Source organism: Vulpes lagopus, chromosome X (assembly GCF_018345385.1).
Source record: "Vulpes lagopus strain Blue_001 chromosome X, ASM1834538v1, whole genome shotgun sequence".
NCBI lineage: Eukaryota > Metazoa > Chordata > Mammalia > Carnivora > Canidae > Vulpes > Vulpes lagopus.
In genome coordinates this window covers 30,637,768-30,655,565 of record NC_054848.1, presented here as the reverse complement: position 1 = coordinate 30,655,565, position 17,798 = coordinate 30,637,768, and positions in this window count along the sequence as shown.

Genomic DNA, 17,798 nt, shown 5'->3' with positions numbered 1-17,798 from the left:
GTTTCAAATTATTGAAATCAATATTGAAATATTGGTGGAAATCAATATTGGTGAAATCAATATTGAAATATTGAAATCAGTGTCAAATTATTCCAGCTGATCATATTAGCACCCTGCATGGCATGTGATAGAAGGATAAGGAAAAACTTCATTCCATCTATGCTTAGAATTCCTTCATTTCATTTTTTTTCTTCTTTTTTTTTTTTTTGAATTCCTTCATTTCTTATGACTCCATCAAATCCACATTTGGAACCTAATACTTTGATAGGTATCATGGGATGGACAATACATTATGAACTTTAAAATAAAAGGCACATTATTAGCAGGAGAGGTTGTAAATCATCTTAAAACATTCATCCTGTTTCCCCTATATACATCCAGTGGTTCCATGTGCTTAGTGTGCTGTGAACACCACTAAACACTGTTTACCAGGGGCTGCTTTATCAGTATTCATCAAGTAGGCATATGCTGAGAATGAAGGATATATACAGGGCAAGACATCCAGCTCATGAACATCAACCTTACCTATACCCAGTACACAAAGATGCTGACTGAAACAAAAGTACTGATTGTTGCTTCTCTTTTGCTTCTTTCCATATTTGCACAACTGATCCTATCTCTTCACTTCACCAGTGGGGTATTTTTTTTTTTTTTTTATGATAGTCACACACAGAGAGAGAGAGAGGCAGAGACATAGGCAGAGGGAGAAGCAGGCTCCATGCACCGGGAGCTCGACGTGGGATTCGATTCCGGGTCTCCAGGATCGCGCCCTGGGCCAAAGGCAGACGCCAAACCGCTGCGCCACCCAGGGATCCCTGGGGTATTTTTTTCACTATCATCCTTGGGCACTTACGAAGGTTGTTCATCAAACTTTAGTCAACTTCCACTGTGCTAAGATATGATAGTATAGTCTTAGAACAAGTCAACTTAATTAAATTTCAAAACCAATAAATATTTGAATGAAAAGATTGCTTGAATCAAGTAGAACCTACACCCAGATGCCAAACATAGGTATTATAATATAAATGTCAACTTACTGGCATTTAAATTAATTTTCTGGCTTGGGTTTTACTACTCTTTTCACGAACGTACTTATAAAAATGTAGAACGTATGATTTTTGCACATACTGTGTTATTTTTCACTCCCATTGCATCTGCACGGTACTCCTGAGTAATATATTTTGAAAAACAGCAATGGTTAATCATTTCCAGAGCATCGCTAAATGTGTCGCATACCAGCCTGAGCATCATCTCCATGTGTTCTCACCACAATCTTATCGTGGAAGTGTTGCTTCCAATCCCATTTTGTGGGTTAGGAAACTGAGACAGAGAAATCGATATGAGGTAGCTAGTAAGAGTTTGAGTTGACAACTAAACCAGGATATGGGACTTCAATTTGTCTTCATGATGATTTTTACAAGTATCTATAGTTCGCCAAGCGATTGTAACACTGATAATGCCAATGAAAATTTTGGATCGCATTTTAATGTTACTGTTATTCATTTTCACCTTTAAGTCTTGATTAGGAAGAAATTCAGTGGAGAAATATACTTTGTATCTTGGAGAACACCAAAGAGCTCTAAAAATTGCCATCCTAGAGGCAGCGGAATCAAATGTAACACAGGAGTCCTGAAATCAGTTCAGGGCTTGTGGGTGACTGAAGTGTATTCTTTTCCAAAAATAAATAATTTACTTTTAGAAGAATTGTTCTGAGAGTAACAGATCTCTGGCTTACATATGGCCTGAACCAAATATTTTGGAAATATTCTTGATTGTCCAAATATTAAAAAAACAAAAACAGAACCCCAGTAATCCTTGTACAGAAGGGAAAATATAGAGATTTGTTTCTTTTATATAAATAGATCAGCATGGTGATAATCAGTTCTGAATCTTAATAACCTTCAAAAATCCAAGTCTGAAAGTTGAAAGTGGAATTCTTTCCCAAACAAAAGAGAAATGAAACAAGTAAATAATTAACTCCAATCTTTTGTGGGCCACTTGAGTACTGGTGCTTGATTTCATTCTGAGCATCTTCTTCCACGTTGTAACAAATCTCCAAGGATTCATCTGAAGCTGGACTTGAATCAATAACTCATCCTTTCAGCTGCTGGCTCCAGACTCTTTCAACCTTTTCAATATATTGCTCTAACCTTTGCAATTTTTCCTGCCCTTTTCATACTTGAATCATTTGGGTCTTCTTCATTTATTAAATTCATACAGTTGGCATCCTTTTTGAACAAAAAAAAAATAGTTCTTGCGGTGTTAATTGAATGAACTTGTGAATATGTCTTGTAAGTGCAGGCATCTCAAGGAGTTTTTTAAAATAAAACTTTAGGGCTTATTTTTCCAGGTCTAAGAGTTTGAAATAATTTTTAACCATTATAAAAAAAACTCAAGATTTTATTTCTTCTCTTCATTTCACTGCTTAAATGTATCTGGACTAACACACACAACTGAGTCACTAAAGAACAGAAAATCATCTAATGGCAGTGCATATAGCATAAACTTTAACTATTTCTGATCATGTCTCTTTCCTGAACTGTGGGAAATGGCTGTGGATTATCTGCTTTACTTGTTTGTAGCTTACTTTCATTTCAAGAGGCCTGCATTGCAAAAATCTTCAGGCTAGAGTTTTTTTTGTGCAGATTTTGAACCTTGAAATTAATTTGGTTAAGACCTCACAAGTGCAAATATCATGAACTCCTATTATGCTACCAGAGGTTCTAAATGAGATTGCCTTGCTGTTGCATAAGAGAATTAAAAGAACAGTAGTAAACAGCAAATGTGGGAATTAGTGGCTCCCTTTGGTCTCAAACATTATATTCTGATATTTTCTTTTCTGGTTTTTGGGTTCTCTATTTTTAATTTTGAAAGACTTGGCCTTATTTATTTGGTTCTGATTGTTTGACTCCTTTACCTAAAGGTCAGAATTGGAAAAAATTAAGAAAGATATAAAATCAGAATGTTTTAATAATCCAGCATGATTCTAAGATCCTTGCAGCCTGTGTCTATGGAAAGCTCTGTTGATTTTCAGTAAGTTTTGATATCTGGAGCTCTGCTCAGTGTGCAAACTAGATTTGCTCTTTCTCCCTTTACTTTTTTTTTTTTTTAAATCTTTTAGAAACATTGGAATTGGAGCTTTAAAGATTTTACTGCCTCTCCTTTAGAAGAACTCTGCAATTAAGATGGACTAAATATATTACTTGTATTTTAAAAATGTATAAGCTCACTGGGTTACTTTTTAATTTTCCTCTATGTACCCAAGTGGATAATTTAAGCAATATCTAGGGGATTAGTAGATATTAGTGTTCTACTGCTTATTGTATTCAATAATAGCAGAATGCATCTTAGGAGAGAAGCACAGAAGAACTTCATTATTTTAGGACACTTGGGGAAACAAGAAAACATGATTTTCTTCTTTCTATAGCTTGTCTTATTGCAATGGTTTCAAGTTACCTGATTTCTGTCATCCAGGATTTATTTTATAAAATAGCCAAAAAGTAAACAATCATTCGTTAGCTAATTAAACCTAAGCCTTTACATAATTATGGAGATACTCGACGCGCTTCTAAAAATATCTTAACATATCTGTAATTTAAGTCCCTTAACAGATAGAGGCTTCAGAGACAGATTGTTGCAATTGCAAAAAAAGTGAAAATATGCCAAATATCTGCAATGACTGACTCCTCATGCCGGGGCTCAACAAACTTTATCTGTAAAGGGGCAGATAGCAAATATTCTGAGCTTTGCAGCCCATATGGTCTCTGCTGCAACTCCTCAACTTCATCGTCGTAGTGCAAAATAAGTCATAGACAATATTTAAGTAAATGATCACAACTGCATTCCAATAAGATTCTATTCATAAAAAACAAGCAGTGGGCCAGATTCAACCTATGGGCACTAGCGTGCCAACTCCTTCCTTATCCTTTTGATGGTAGACCTTTCATTTTTATATATTACTCTATAAATGTGTGCTTAGCCCATTTACACATAAGCTGATAGTAAACAAAAATGACTTACTATATTAAATGTTTTAGATGTTCTTGTGAAACTTTTAACAGAGATCAAATAATAAAGCCTTAGATATGAAAGTGTTATAAAATACAGTTGGATCAATATTTTAACATTAAGAAGACATCACGAAATAATTTATGTCTTCCAACTAGTTGCTACAAGTGGTTGAAATCTTCTAATACATATCTAGAAAAAACCATAAACTTGTCAATCAAAGGTATACCAGTCTCTTTCTAGTTCTAATAGTTTTTTTTTTTTTTAAGTAAACTCGCTCTCTCTTGGATAAATAATTCAACCCTCAGAGTGTCTTCCCTCTTTTCCTTCAGAGAATGGTGTGGGTGGGAATGAACAGTAGACAGCTGGAGTGTTTTCCAGGGATGGGAAAGGTGTCTTTAGATAAACAGGTGAATTTTGTTGCTATCCTCTTGGTCCTTGGTAGTCTTCTTTATTTAAATCCAAGGCCGATGAAAGGCATGGCTTTTCTCTTGTCATAGATGAGCTATAAGTATTGGTAAGGCTTTACTTCAGCATGAAGATTCCCATGAAGCTGACTATAACTCCATTGGAATCACAGAACAGAGATAACCTGGCCCAGTAGTATTCAACCAGATGGGCTCTTTGACCCACTTTGTTGTTCCCCTTGCAATATCTCCAACCTATACCATCTGCTATTTTATATGACCTCAATATGTGGTAATTAGGAAATCATGGATCAATCTCACACAGCTGCCATAGGGGACCCTGTGGTTCTAATTCCTTCTGCCTGAACTTCTACTCTTCATGCTTCTAATTTTATACTCTGATTTGGGTGTGATGTGTTCACACAATGCTCACTGTGAGGTGCTTCTCACTCAGATTCCCAAACTCAGTGTGGCACAAGATTGTCTTTGAGGTTGGTTTGTTTGGGAACAATTATCTTGTTTTACTAATTTACTCATCCCCCTTCCCCTCTGAAATTCAATATAAGGATCAGACACCAACCTCTGGTGTCTCCTCTCTCTTTCTCTGTCTCCCTCTCCTGTATGCAAAGGATCCTCCTCCCTTTTCTTTGTGAGGAAATCTCCCTCTCTGTAATAACTTTCTCTTTCTCTCTTGTTTTTTTCTATGTATATTCTTGTACTCATTTTCCTTGGTAACAAAATCTCATAATTTGGCCTGCATTTGTTGAAGGGCTACAGGGAAACATGATTGACTCGAACGGTAAAGATGTTTCATGTATATGCCAAAGGTACTCATTAGAAAAGGTACTAAATTAATAATTTCTCATTTAAATATCTGCAAATGTCTCGCTATTATTTCATGATAAGACCGTGTTCCGTCTATCATTCAATGCACCATGTGAATGTACCTTACGATGCTACAGAATTCACAGAATCTCTGTTACTGGGAGATTCAAGATTCATAATATATTACCAAGAGGGACATTGGGTGTGTATGAGCTCACAGCATTTCAGATCCTGCATCTTGCCCCTCTGTTCCCCTCTATACACAGATAGACAGACATGACACACTATACTACTATTTTTCCAAGAAGACAGAATTTTTGGATTGGCAAAATTGTTATCAAATATGCAGGTTGTTTGTTTCCTAACATCTTTTTTCCTCCTGACATCTTGGCTATTTGCACTTTTTTCATGTGTCCCAGAAATATTGCTATTTAAAATTCAAGGACTCTTTTCCACTTTACTTCTATTTTGTTAATTAAAGGTCTAGATATGTACAATATTTTATTCATTGTCTAGTTTTCCAACAGACAAACATTGAAGGACTGCTGTGTTCTCTTTGCATACAAGTGCCTAATACACCAACCCTGCCTGCAAAGATGTCACAATACAGGGGGAAAGACAACAGTAACTAGAGTAAGTGGGGGAAATACTGCAATAAAGGTGTGAACAAGCAGCCACACAATTCTAGTACGGGAAGTAATCATTCCAGGCTTAGCAGATGCAGAAAAGATCTGGAGAGAGATGGCATTTGTGCTGGTACCATGACTAAAGTTTGGCAGATAGAAAATGTGGGGAAAAGCAATGAAGGCAGAAGGAGATGATGAGTACATACAGGAGAATGATGCACATGTCATGGAAAAAGAGAGTGAGCACAAAAATTTGCCATTCTCTGGGAAATGGATAGTTTTTGCAATAAATGGTGCTGGGATAAAAGGTTATTTTCATGCAAGAGAATGAGTTTGGAACCCTAGCTCTTAGCATATACAAAAAATAACTCAAAATGGTCCAAAAAACCTACATATTGGAGCTAAAAGTATAACTCTTAGATGAAAACCTGACTACAGATTTGGTAATAGAGTCTTAGATATGATATCAAAAGCATGAGCAGTAAAAGAAAATAATAGGTAAATTGGACTTCAACAAAATTTAAAATTGTGTATCACAGAATATTATCAAGAGAGTAAAAAAGGCCAAATACAGAATGGAAGAAATTACTTGCAAATTCTGTATCTGATAAGACACACAATGGCCAACAAGTACATGAAAGGACGATTGGTATCAACTGTCATTGGGGCAGTGAGATACCACAATGAGAAACCACTTCACATAATTAAAAAAGGAAAAACATAAGTATTGGTGAGGATGTGGAAAGACTGGATCTCTTGTTAAATAGATGGTGGAAGTGTAAAATGGAGCAGTCACTTGGGAGAATCTTTCAGCTGTTCCTCTTTCGTAAAGATAAACACAGAAAAACCATATGACCCAGCAATCTCCCTTCTAGGTTTAAATACAAAAGAATTGAAAAAGGATACTCAAATACTTGACACAAATGTTCATTATAGCACAGTTTACGATAGTCAAAAGGTAGAAACAGCCCAAATGCCCTTAATGGATCAACAAAGCATGTGGTTACTATACAGCCATAAAAGGAATGGACTAAGACTTGCTACAATGTAAACAAACTTTGAAAACAGTAAGTGAAAGGAGCCACACACAAAAGGTCAGATATATTGTATGATTTCATTTATGTGAAGTATCCAGTATGGGTAAATCCACAATATAGAAAGCATATTTGTGCTTGCTGGAGGCTGGAAGAATGGGCCTTGGGGAGTGATTGCTTCATGTGTACAAGGTTTTCTTTTGCAGAATGATGGTTTTGGAGATAAAGAGATGCTGACTGCACAACACTGTGAATGTACTAGGTACCAGCCAAATGTACACATTAAAAATCACTCATTTTATATTATCTTGATTGCTGCTCAACTAAGAAAAAAAAATCCCAAGCTAAAAATCTTCATGGCTGTGCTAATTGGAGCAGAAATTGGAGGCTTTGGTCACACACTGGCCTGTTTACTAAAGCAGACTCACAATTATTTCTTAAGGAGAATGTTGGCCCCATTCACAGGAACATCCCAAGTTGGGTGGGTTGCCTTCAACTCAGGCAAAAATCCTTGTTATGCTTCTCAATTTCCACATGAAGATGTGAACCCAGTCTTTAACTCAACTGATAGTTGTGGCTTATTGTTTAACTTATAACTAAATGGATTTACATGGTATACAATACTTACTATTTAAGGTTGACTTATGACTTGTACTTTACAGATCACTTCATTTTTATCCCAGGACATTGCAGGTTTCCCATATGGAATTTAGCTGGTCCACCTTCCAATCAGCAGTAGCCACAACTCTTTTTCCTAGAGTCCTTCTTTGGATGCCAGAGCCTGCTCAGTCCACTGGGGTTAGCCTGGAGGTACCACTAAATTAACCTCAACCAAGACAGGGCAGGAATTGGTAGATAAATACCATACTTCCCATGCCCTTGAATGGACTACCTTTAAGGTGAGTGTTCTGCACTGGTTCCACAGTTCTTGAGCAGCCTGTAGCCTCATCAACCATGGTAGTAACTTAGCTGATAATGCAGGTATTCCTTTATTGGATCCCTTCCATAGTCTGTCTCACTTCTCCACTGCCCTACCTGGTTCTTTAGATTACTTCCCAACAGTGGCTTCTGAGAGAACTCTGACAAAGACAGAAATCCTCTGAAATAGGCATCGTTTCCATTTTTAAAGATGAGAAAAACTGGGGTGTACAGAGGCTTAGCAATTTGCTCAAGATGACAGAGCTAGGAAGTGATGTTGCTAGGATAAAAATCCAAGACTGAAAAGCTGGATCTCTCCATCATTTTGCAAATGGCCTCTTAGGAAACAGGCAGAACAGTACCTTACTAACTGCTCCCAAGACCTAAAATCTCTACTGAATAAAGAATACTAGTATATGATTAGAGGAAAGTCTTGCAATCTGTCTATTCCTTTAGGGGCTCTAAAATCTACTCTGTGATTAAACTGAATAATCCCAAAGCCCTGTACCTGAAATCTATCATATCTCCCCACAACCATGCAAAGACTGCATTCAATGAGTTTTCGTGTTGCAATGTCATCTATCAACAACATCAGATGACATAGAAATATTCTAAGGGATTCATTGTAATGTGTGGGTAGTAATGTTATCAAAGGTTTCCTTGATCCATTCCAATCTCTTTTTTTTAAATGAAATATTTGGGAGAAATGGCTTTCAGATGTTAGCAGCAGGAATAGTGGATGACACAAGCAATTGGTTGGTTTTTGACCTATGGAGCATGACTGTGCCACTCTTCATTTTTCCTCCATACACTAGTAACTAGAAAAATATTTTGACTTATCCAGAGCAAATGACAGGACTATATCTCCTCCCTGATGGCAGGTGATGTCCCTAATGTTGTTTCAACTTCCTAAAAAATTTACTTGTAATTCATCTTTTCTTGTGTTTAATATCTTTGTGACAACCTCTAAAAGTTTTCGTAACAAATGAGGGCATAAATAAATGCCCTTAATGAGCCACTAGCACCATAGTTTATTTTAAAGCTTTTGATTGCTTCAGAAATTACCTACTCATGACATGATACATGAATTGGACCAAACTGTAGCTCTCATCTTCATTTAGATTTCTCATGCCTTACCCAGCATAGGAACCCAGTTTAGGAACAGAAGACTAGACAAGGATATGTAGAAAGTATAACAATAGGAACATAGACTTTCAGTTGAGTATTATGTAAGGCAATGTATAGTAAAGATTATGTTTCAGAGGTCCATACATCTCTTATTGCCTATGAACTTCTAAAGGTGGATGGGATGGAATGGTTGGATGGAGACTCAAGGATGCATCAACAAAGCCATAACCAAATGCATACTTCCCTGATTATTCATTTGGGGAATTTCACTTCCATGCTGGGTTTAGCAGTGAAGCATAACAGAATGCACTCAAAATTTCTCGTTCTTGGAAGATTAGTAGCTGTAATCACTTAAGTGCATGAAACCCATTTTATCTTAGGTTATTCAAGTATGTTATTAGTGGGGGCAAGTGGATTCATTAAATTATAAGTGTGTACTTATTGTGGGCCAGGATAGAAACTGCGTAGACAGCATAGAATTTTGTTCATAGGAAGTACAATGATTTTCAACAATCTAGCAGTAAGTCCTCAAAATGCATTTCTTCTACTTATGTTATTTCTGGTGATCATTGACGTGCTTTATTAACCTCAACAATCAACAAAATGCCAGGAAGTTACGCATTGAGTCATCTGTGTAAGAGATGACTCATTTGCCTGTGCTGTCACACCCATTTTCTTCAATTCTGACTGCTAGTCTGGTTTTAGCAGATGTAATGCACAGGATGCCAATCAGAGTACAGGATATTACTTTGAACTAGGCTAATACTTTCAACATAACTTTTCTCTGTAATTGCCTTACTGTTTTTTTTTTTTTAATTGTATCTCCAGTTATAAGGTCAGGAGTATACAGGAAAATAATTTCTTGCAAAGATGAATGACAGTTATTTGTCATATTTTGTGCTTAATTATGGTATGCCAATCATGCTGATTCACAGTGACATAGGCCCTTAGGGCCCAAAGAAATAATCTGGCACTGAAAAAGTCATGATTTGAACATCAATTAAAAGCGTAATATAGCATTATTAGTTCTGTGCAACTTCAGAATTCCAATAGCATTGGTAACTAAAGTTCTGTCATTGCATCTGCTGAATTATTTTTGAAATTTGCATGAGGCACAGGAGAAAAAGTGATAATTGGACTTCATTAAAATTAAAAGCTTTGTCCCTCAAAAGACATTATCAAGGAAGTGAAAATATCACCTACAAAATTAGAGAAAATTTTCGTAAATCATGTATTGGATAAAGTTTTATTTATTTATTTATTTGTAAATATTTAATTTATTTATTCATGAAAGACACAGAAAGAGAGGAGACATAGGCAGAGGGAGAAGCAGGCTCCTCAAGGGAAGCCTGATATGGGACTTGATCCTGGGACCCTAGGACCATGCCCTGAGCCAAAGCAGACACTCAACCACTGAGCTATCCAGGAGTCTCTGGATAAAGTTTTAATGTCTAGAATATATATATATATATAGTGTTTGTGTGTGTATATATACATATAAAAGGGTACAATTCCATAACAAATTGACAAAGAACTCAATTAAACATACAAAGGATTTGAATACTTAAAAGTTAAACATAGTATTACTACTATGTCCATAAATTACACTTTTAGGTATATACACAAAATAACTAAAAAAATGCAGACACTGTGCACCATTATTCCTTTCATCATTACTCAAAATAACCAAAGGTAGAAAAAGAAAATGAAGTGTCTGTCCACCCGTTACAGGATACACAAATGTACATACATAGAATGGAATATTATTCAGCTCTAAAAGAAATGACGTGTTGATACTATTACATGGATAAATATTGACAACATACTAAGTCAAATAAGCCAGACTCAAAATGATATATATGATTCTACTTATGTGAAATAACTGGAAAAGAAAAAACATAACTTTAATGTAGATAGAGGTTATCAGGGGTTGGGTGGAGAGGTGGGCATCAGAATTATTGAGGAACGGCTACATGATTTATGTTTGAGGTAAAGAAAAACATTTGGAGGTAGTGACGAGCAATGATAGATCTGCAACACTGAATGTTATCAATACCACTGAATTGTACCTTAAATAATGGGTAAAATTTCAAATTTTGTGTTATATATACATAATGATAAAAAAACAAAATGTATAAAATCTGCACACATTAATGTAACAGTGCACAATCACCTTCCCATGGAGTCTACCTTCATTTTCAATTTTCCTCCCACCAGCCTGGTGTTCTGAAAGAGCTGGCTTTTTTTTTTCTCCCCTAAAGATTTTATTTATTTATTCATGAGAGAGAGAAGCAGAGACACAGGCAGAGGGAGAAGCAGGCTCCATGCAGGGAGCCCAATGTGGGACTCGATCCCGGGACTCCAGGATCACGCCCTGGGCTGAAGGCAGGTGCTAAAACGCTGAGCCATCCAGGGATCCCAGAGCTGGCTTTCAAACAAGTTGGGTTTATTAAGTAATAATTAATCACTCACATCCCCCCCCCCCCATCTTCTAATTAAGCTTTAAAATTGCTCAACACAGTTTCTGTAGAGGTAAGGGAGCAGTCATTTTCCTCACTGAGCTCCTGTAATTTCAGCTAATACACTTCACCTTCTCATTTACTTGCATGGCCTTTTTACGGGGAAATGGGTGATTGATTTTTATTTGAGCTTTAAATATAATGCCCTTTTTGCTTCCTTCAACTATCCCTAGGGATCTAGGGTTCTGAGTTTCCAGGGATGGAAGCTTCTAGTACAAGAAGCACTTGACTAGGAGTCAACAGCATTATGTTCAAATTCTAGCTCTATCACAACCAAAATAGGCTTAACACGTCTATTACATATAATATCCAATTTGGCTTATAATTCAAGATACAAGCATAAACATTTTATGTATTATGTATTAAACATTTTGATTCATAAAGGCTAAAATAAAGGGACATGTCAAGGTGGATCAGGCAAAAGGAAACAATAAGAAATCAAGAACTTAATACCTGTTATCAAATAAAATATAACTTGAGCCTATAAGCATTATACATGGGAAGGTATAAAAGTGCTAAAGTCAGAATTACTATATATGCATATAGAGTAAAAAGTATGAATTAAAAAACATTGCAATTACAGGAAATGCAAGAGAATATAATAGATAAAAATACAGTAATATTAGACTACTTCAATACTTCACTAAGGATATAGTCGATGAAACATATTGATGTATAGCAAACTTGACATGCCAATAATAAAGAATATTGACTTCTTAAGTCGTGGAATACTTACTTTTTAGTTTGGCAGCATTTGAAGGTTTTAAAAAATATGCTCATGATATCACTACACTAGTCATATTTTCATATTAAATTTAAAATACGGGGTTTGTATGCCATTAAAATGGACACTGTAAATACGGTTGGTCTTGGCATATAGGCTTTAGGACTTGGGGAAGGCCTCTATAGCAGGTGATACATAAACAAGCCAAAGATGGCCCACAAACCTTGGCTGTATGTTGTTCACTTCTTCACAGCAGGCAAAGATCATTAGCTCAAAAGCCCATAAGCACCAAACTTAAATGTTTATGCATCTAGCTGTTTAAATATAGCACAAATAGCAGATTTTTAGCCACTTAGAGCTTTCCTATTTTACATACCTCCACAAAACCACACCCAACATCTGCTATATAGAGAGGAGATAAATTGTGGCCATTAAAGACTCCAAGTCATTGCTGCTTTTCAGAGTTCTCTGAGAGACCCTCCTACTGTGCTACTGAGCAATATCACCCAGACGCACAAACCTGTCTGATTCCTCTCTTCCCCTGGGAGTTCTTTCCTCCTGAAGGTAGCTCTGTTCTATTGCTTCAGGTGGTTTTCTTGCTGTGAGAGACTTTCTCCTTCAATGCAACCTATCCCATTTCTGCCCAAATAAACCCCACTGGTCGCTATGCCCCCTAGTGATCATATCTTTCTCCTTGATGAGCCTTGAAATCCTTCAAGCTCACTGCAAGGTGTAAACAGGGTGGTTATTACATATGGGTTGCTCCTGATCTGGTGCCATAGAAAGTATTCTAAAAGTCATGACTTAAGCTAATGCTACCCCTGGTGTCTTTCCTTTCCAGGAGCTCTGAAGTTCTGTGGAGGCACTTAGGTACCACCCAAATAACCCTTCAAAACTGAATCCCAGCTAGTGGAAGTACTGCCTCATGAGAGCTCACAGCTGTCTGCTCTTTTGGAGAATTATCCTTGGCCCAAGCAAAGAGAGCACGCTTGCTCAAGGCCGGGACGTTTTTTCCATAGGCAGACGGTATCCACTGTCTGGTTGATGCAGGGATATAAAGTCTTGATTACAACACTTGAATTTAGGACTACTTTGAAGAGCCTTTCTCGTTTCAGACCATCATATGAGGTCCACTAAGACTTTTTTTTTTTGTGATTGAGTCACAGCCCACCCTCTGCTTAATCTTGCTTCATTCTTTTTCCCCACAGGTGTTGCTCCTGAAAGTACTCCTTAATAAACTTCCTGGGGATTAATCTCCTTTTCAATATATGCTCCCTGACATTTAGCAGTGTTGGTTAAACTAATTCTGAGTGGCAGAGAAAATATTTTTATTATTTTTCATTTTTTGGGGGGAAGGGATTTGTTGACAATGTTACATTAGTTCAGGTGTACAGAATATTGATTCAGCAACTCTATGTTATGCTGTGCTCACCACAAGTGTAGCTACAACCTGTCACCATACAGGGCTCTTAAGATATTGACTATATTCCCTCTGCTATTACCTTTTATTCCTATGACTTATTCATTCCATAACTGGAAGCCTGGGCATCCCACTCCCCTTCACCCATTTTGCCCATCCCCACTTCCCCTCCCCTCTGCAAGCCATCATTTCTCTATTTACATGCCTATTTCTGTTTTTTGTTTATTCACATGTTTTGTTTTTTAAATACCACACATAAGTAAAATCATATGGTATTTGTCTAAAATTTATTTTATTAGTTATTTATCAGTGTTTTACAGCTATATTCTATTTATGACAGTATTGTTTATTGGGTAAGGGCCCAGATCCTGAGGCTAGACAATGCATTCAAGTCCAGCTTCACTACTTACTACCTGATTACTTAAGACAAACTGCTTAAACTTATGAGTCTCAGTTTCATTGTCTTTAAAAATAATAATAACTACTGCAGACAGTTCTGTGAGGATGGAATCAATATATTTATGGTGCTTAGAAGAGTAACACTTAAATGCAATATATATGTTTATTTAACAAGCAAGCAAAAATAAAGTTAGCCAGCAACGTTGTGTATGAAATTATTAGATACAAAGGAGTGACATTTTATAATTCAGACATTTATGTAAAGGACCTGGATCATATTTAATTAAGGAATATCTGGGGTGCAATTCAAGGGCATCATTTTTTTAGAGATGTGATTCATGGAATCATAATTAGTATTAATTAAATGGGAAAGCAAAGTTTTACTTTTTGATCATTCAGTTAGTCATTAGACCTCTATGAAGAGCACTGTGTGTGGGAAATTGTAAGCATCTCAATAGTAAGGTCATAACCAGCTATTGCTACAAATATGCTGCAAAACCACCTAAAACTGTGATTTGAAACAAGAGTACACTAACCCACATTACATAACCTAACATGTGTTGGTTACCTGGGCTTTCGGTGATCAAGGTTTGGCTTTTTTTTTTTCAAAGATTTTATTTATTCATGAGAGATACACAGAGAGAGAGAGAGAGGCAGAGACACAGGCAGAGCGAGAAGCAGGCTCCATGCAGGGAATCCGACGTGGGACTCGATCCTGGGTCTCTAGGATCACATGCTGGGCCAAAGGCAGGCACCAAACCGCTGAGCCACCCAGGTTGCCCAAGGTTTGGCTTTTTGTGTCCTGAGAATCCATAGAAATAAAAAACTCAAGTCAACATTTAATATTACAGAATGGATGTTTCATACTTTTCTAGTTATTTCATGTAAGGGAAATAATAAATGCATTTTATGAAACTAAAAAAAAAATCTGTCCTAAGATTTCCCTTTTTGGGCCAGATGCAACCACTCAAGACTTAACTTGTTTATTCTTCCTGAATTGTGGTACCTAAAATGGATGTCCTTTCCTATAGCAACTGGGTATAGCAGCTGAGGTACTGGGAATTCTTCCTCCTTGACAGAAGTAGACAGAGCTTTACTGAGTTATATTTATCTTTTTATCACATGTAAATGCTGCTCCGATATTAACAATAAATTCTAACGTGAGGAAAACTGATAGGAGGAAAAGAGCAAATGGCATATTCATCTTGTATCCAAGCATACAATTCCTGGGTACGTTAGCAAATTCCATATATGATACTGGTTTATTTATGAGAATGGGATTTTGAGCATACAAATATGCTCATATATAAAAAATTCTACATATTAATAATTATATGACATCTAGTATATAAAATTATAATACACATAAATTATATAGAGAGAATATAGAATTTATGTATAATAAATAATTCTATGCTGTATATATTTATATATAATACAATATGTATATGTTATATGTATATATGGACATAGACACATTTGGGTAAAGAGTGTTGAATAATTGGTGGATTACTTTCTAACCATTGAGTTTCTTATATGTGATTTATGTTTACAGAGCTCTCCATTCTTTCCCATTTCCAATGACTCATCCCCTAAAACAGTGGGGGTGTGAGATCCTACTTCCACCATTTATTGTTTTTCCATCAGAAAATGTCTCATTGTAGATTTATCTCTGTTGTATCTATCACCACAAAGGGCAGTTCTTCCATGACATCCCTCATTCTCTGAACTCTAATCACCAAGGTCAGTGTACATTTCTTTTCTGACTATAATTCTCCTCCATTCCCAAATCCTAAAACTGTGCCACACTGTCTTCTGGAATTTTAGTCCCTCATCAGGAAAATCACTTATCCCCTTGGATCAACTTCTCTAATGTTCTCTGTACCTTCTTGATCTACCTGAAACCCCTGTAAGGACAGTGCTTCCCCCAGCCCAGCCATTTCATATGATGACTCTTTTTTCTCCTATACCTTCCTTCTCCTAAAATTCCCCTGCTTTGAATCTTAGGCCATAAAACAAAATTACCTTTTAAAATTAACTATTAACTCTAAATCAGTCTTTCATTTTTCAATGGTTTTTAAATTCCAGCTCAAATATTGCTCTTATAATCCCTGGGGATTTCAACATCCTGTCTATAACTGTCCCCAATCATCTTGCTCTCCATCCAATCACAGCCACTCACTCCTGAGTTCATACCCTAGAGTGAATCATTCTCAATAACTGCAATCCCTCCATGATGATGTCAATTTCAAGTGTCTCATTCTCTTACTAGTACCCTGTATTACCCCAGTTCCAGAAATTCTTTAAATCTCTTCCCTCCTGATAACCTTACATCATATAACGAATTTCATGGTCCATAATTACAATAACTTTCTTGCGTATACTCTCATCTTCACTGCTTGCCTCCCTGACTTGCTTAATGTACTTACTAATGGTAAACTAATTCAAGCCTGCCTCTGTTCTGATGAATGTGGCTGGGAAAAAAAAAATCATGCAATCAGTTGGAAGGTCTCATTTTAAATCTATGACCATTAATCTCAAATGGGTCCCACATGGCACCTTGCAATCATATCACATTTCCTGAGCTTTCTCATCCTAACAGTTTCACACCTTTTTCTCTTCTCATACAGCCAAAACTTTCTCCTACATCTTTAGTCTCAACTAATAATGGATAGTTCTGATTTATCAAGAAGACAATCAAATGAGAACTTCCAAAAGCTTTCACTATCTCAGTGAGCCAGAAACATGTTCGTTCAACCATATGGTATGATTGTGGAGAAATTTTCAGAATTCTTGTTCAGGTCATTCTTTCTGCCTGGCCACTAGATACCATTCCTACTGGCTCTAGCAATTCTTTATAGCTATCCTCAACAATTTTACCCCTTCTAAATCATTCTCATTTGCATAGAAAATGCTATACATTCTCCAATCTTTAAGAGAAACTATTACGCCTATATCATTTCAAGATACCTCCCCATTTCCAAGCCCCCTCATTTATAACAAAGCTCCTCAAAAAGATTTGAGACCTCAAAGAGTTCGAGTTCCGATTTCTAATTTCTCATTTCCTTTTAGCCCGTTTAGTCAGATTTATCATTGCATTTCACCAAAGCAACCATCATCATCAAGGTCACTATGATCCCTATGTTGCCAATTTCAATGATTAAATCCCATTTCTCATCTTTCCTCACTTAACAGATGATTACCTCTCCCTCTCTGAAGCAGTTTGTCTGGCTTTCCAAGACAATATTGTCCTGGTTTTATTGCAGCCTTGTGTCCCACAAGGTGCTGTTTTGTTTTGTTTTGTTTTGTTTTTCTTATTCCTCCTCTTCTTACATCCTCTAAATGTTGGAGTATACTTGGTGTGAAATAATAAGAAATATATGTAGTGGTCTCTGCCTCTGTTCCTGGAACAGAGCCCCTAAACCTTGTAAATTCCTAAGTGATAAGAACACTAGGAACATCTCTTGTAATATTTGTCTTTGACTCCATCTCTGACGCAGGGGTCCCAAATCCCTTGTGATTTCCTAAGTGATTAGAGCACCCAGGGCATAACTCTTTCTAATGTGGTGACTCTGGGTGGGCTCCTGGATGGGGGCTTGTCACCTAAAAGACCAAACAAGCCATGATTAGAAGCTTAGAATTTTCAGCCTCATGCTCCCCAATCTTCCAGAGATGATGGAAACAGAGTTAATAATTGATCATGCCTACACGGGGAAGCCTCCTTAAAATCCAGATATAGGAGGCTTGGGGAACTCCCAGGTGGGTGAACACATCCACCCAGGGAAGGTGG